Source organism: Pelecanus crispus, chromosome 23 (assembly GCF_030463565.1).
Source record: "Pelecanus crispus isolate bPelCri1 chromosome 23, bPelCri1.pri, whole genome shotgun sequence".
NCBI lineage: Eukaryota > Metazoa > Chordata > Aves > Pelecaniformes > Pelecanidae > Pelecanus > Pelecanus crispus.
Genome location: NC_134665.1, coordinates 1,293,181 through 1,296,866, shown reverse-complemented (window position 1 = coordinate 1,296,866; position 3,686 = coordinate 1,293,181). Strand labels below are relative to the sequence as shown.

The following is a 3,686-nucleotide window of genomic DNA, read 5'->3' as shown; positions in this document are numbered from 1 at the left end:
CGGCTGGGTCCAATCTTAGTCTCAGGCTTGGTCAGTGGTTTATGTGAATAGGGATAATATGTATGTAAATATCTAGTGGCAGGGTAAGGCTCACTTTGTAATTAAATCATAAAGCTGCTGCTTTCTAGGATGGTGAGATGATTGCCCAGAAAGCCCATCCAGTGCTCTTGGCAGCCCCTGGGTCCAGATCCCAACCCTGGAACACCCTTCTTCCACACATCCAGGGTCCCTGTGCAGGGATGAGGGAGAGCCCCACCGTACAGGCTCATGACCCCTTCCTAGAAAAGCTTCTGTAGGCTCCAGCACCTGAGCAGAGTGCACTCAAGGCTGCTTTGGTTTTTGAAAATGGACCTGAAGGTGATGCCCACTATGTGCTTAGAGCAGACAGAGGTCGACCTTAGAGAAGACAACTTGTCTGCTGTGGATGCTCTGCTGTTCCAGCACCAGATTTTGCAGGTGGGTTTGCCCCTGCGCTGCCAGTTGCTCTGCTTCCATTGCTGCAACCACCCCACAGGGCATTTGCCACCACCCATGGTCAGTATAGAGATAAAGCACTGGCCACATTTCTCCTTCAGCAATATCTGAAGCCAGCTGGATGGCTTTCACCTCTGCAAACTGACTCGACTCCATGCCTTCAGCAGTTTCTGTGACTTGTCGTAGAGGACTCCGTGCAGCAGCTTTCCACCTCCGATGCTTGCCCACAAGACGACAGGACCCATCAGTGAACTGCTTCTCATTTTCTGGCACTTTATTCTACAGGAATACCTGCTTTTTGTTGTTGGAAAACTAGAAGTTAATTAGTACATTTGAATGCAGATGCTGCATAAAGAGCATCCAATAGGCTATTACAACAGTTTAATCCCAGGTTCATTTCAGCCTGTGTATCCTAGCAAGCACCGTGTAACGTATGAAGGATTCTCATAGTTTACAGATTCTGGCGGAGGAAGAGTAAGATAACTCTGATAAGCACCTCACATCTGGATTGCACGTTCCTTCATCAATGTGGGCTGTGATCAGTTGAGTCTCACATAAACCCAGAAGTTTCAGTCTTTTTGTGAGTTTAAAGAGAAAGGTTTAGCATATGTACAGTATCTTTTCCATTGCTCGTATGGAAGCTGGTATTACTTCCCCATCAGTTTGGAATTATGTGCCTTGCATTTTGACATCAGAGTTTGAAAGAGACTATTTAATTCTTTCTATTTGTTGACTCCCAACAGTGTTTTTCTTGATGGTGTGAACTGACGTGTTCCAGTCTTTGTCTGTGCTAGCGGTTGAATTTCACAGCTCACTCTGCAGGCCCTCCCTTTGAGTGCGCAGTGCAACAATTCTGTTACGAAGGGGTGCAGATGGTTTCGGTGTCTTTCCAGGCAACTCAGTACATGAAGACTTATTACTGTCCAATGTCTCCCTCCTGCAGAATGCCTGTTTCCTTCCACTATATTTTTTACATTGATCTATGATCCATTTTGGAAATTACTTGCAGTTTCTAGTCCTGAGGACCCAGACTCTCTTGTTGCACTTTTAAGATTTGCATTCTAGCAGAAAGCTGAAGGAGTGTATCCAGGACATGTGTTCAAAATAGCCGCTGCTTTGGTATAACAAGAAATGGTGCCCTTGCCTGACGTTCTGGTGATGTGCTCTAGTGAGAGATTCCTGGTCCTGCTTCGTGCCGAGTTGTTGGGAAGCCTGACCTTTTTGGCATAACAAAGATGCATGTCCAGACATTTGTTTGGCTATGAAAAGATAATGTTCTAAATCCTTTCTTCTTTGTTCTGTAGAGCTGTCCTCTTATATCCTGCTACCTTCTCTGGATTCACAAACCTGAAATGCAGTGTATGGATTTCTGAAAAGAAAAAACCTATTATGCAGGTACTATCACTCAAATAGCATAAGCGTGTGTGAAGAGATGAAACCTTGTTTGACTTTGGGGTGGTGGTGGGGAAATATGCTTTTAAACATTTGTCTGTGCTTGTTTTTAAAGTGTAAAAAGATGGTTGCTGTATCAAGGAGGTATACGATACATCGTTCTCCCAAGATTCTCCCAATAGCACTGAGGAGATTTGTAAATTTTACAGGTGGAAAGATCGACAAGGTATGATAAAGTCCCTGTGTGGCCATAAGAACATACCTGACTCTTAAAGAGCTAATTCTGCAGAAAACATTTCTCTGCAACTTAAGTTATTAGATGTTGTTTATGAGAACAGGTATTTTTAAATGAATCAAAAAATATATTCATATAATCCTAGTCTGTGTTTTTAGAAGTGTTTTTCTCAGGCCATTCCATGGAGTGTTTCAGGATAATTTTTGAATCTTCTTGGTCTCTCTTTAGAATGTAAAATGTCCTGGATCTTCAAGCATGTCTGTATGTCCCAATCAGCTGGAGAACCACTCATCTATGCTTGATATGCAGTTCTTGTACAGAGGGGTTTCAGCTGTACCACAGGACACTCTCTCTGCTTCATAAAGGCAGCTATCAGCTTGATTTCTAGTGCTGACAAAGAAATTCAAACCTTACTGGTAACCACTGTTTTTAGGGGGAAAGGTTGCATTCTATGTTTTGTCTGATTTGTTTTGCTGTGTTTTGTTCTGTAGTGTTCTAACTGTGATGCCATTTGGAAGCCATGCAGTTCATCTAAAGGAATCATTGTCTCTATTTGCAGGCCAGTAACGGACTTTGGTATGGAATGAACGATGCCTCGGTAGACCTTTCTGATATCAAAGCAGTTCTCAATCAGCAGGCTTCTGTACTTTTTTATATCAGGTAATAACAAATACTAAATGTGTTGAGAATATATTTACTTTCCTGTTACTGATCTTTTTCTTCCTTTCAAGTGTTTTTCTTTCTGTCCTAGGAGGAGATTACTACTTGTATAATTCGGTTCTGTCAAACCTGAAATTGCCCGTGCCGTTATTATCTTTCATTGCTTGGGCTTCAGCTGCTGCGCTTGTGTACATTGCTATAGATTTGCTCTCTGTAGGTGGCTAATTTAGAAAAGAGGAGAAATGAAGGCCATAGATGGTGTAAGGGTGAGTTATGGCTCTGAAAAGGATAGTCATTGTAGGAAGACCATTATCTAATTTTCAGTTTTGGCTAAGTCTTCCGTATATGTCTTGTGTGTCATATGAACTGTTCCTATAAAATTATAGGATGGGGTTTAGTCCAAGAATAGGCTGAAAGAAAAACTCTAAACTAAGATCCCTGCTCTTTTCCCCAGGCACTGTGATTTGACGCTCGGAGAACGTGCTTCTTACTTACCAGCTCCGTCTTACCCCTGTTCATTGCTTGGTCAGCCGTGGGCTAATAGTGAGCAGGCTGCATTTCTGGGAGCACGCCTTTCTCCTCATACGATTAAGGTAATTTGACGGGGGCAGATAATGGCACCAAATTGATAGTGGGTGTTGGTTTTGATGTGGGGTTTTTTTGTTGTTTTTTTAGTATCTGAGGGTTTTTTTTCCTTCTGCACTGCAGCTTTCTTCACAGCCCTCATGCTACAGCCAGAGTTATTCAAAGAGTGGCTAATCCTAAATTGTGCAGCCGTGCTTCTTCGTTACTTTATACTTCCAACTCAGCTTCCTAAAGCACTGAAGACTATGCTCTTGAGACAATTTAAGTAGAAGTTTAGATCATGAATCTAAAGAAAATGGACTGAGACGTGATGATTCCACTTGCCAAGTCCAACCTGTTA

The 3,686-nt window shown here is 42.5% G+C and overlaps 1 pseudogene; it reads left to right on the top strand.

Annotated features, from left to right (window-relative positions):
* Nucleotides 1-345: 345 nt before the first annotated feature.
* On the top strand, nucleotides 346-3,363 carry LOC142595817 (ubiquitin carboxyl-terminal hydrolase 42-like; annotated as a pseudogene).
* The last annotated feature ends 323 nt before the right edge of the window (nucleotides 3,364-3,686 follow it).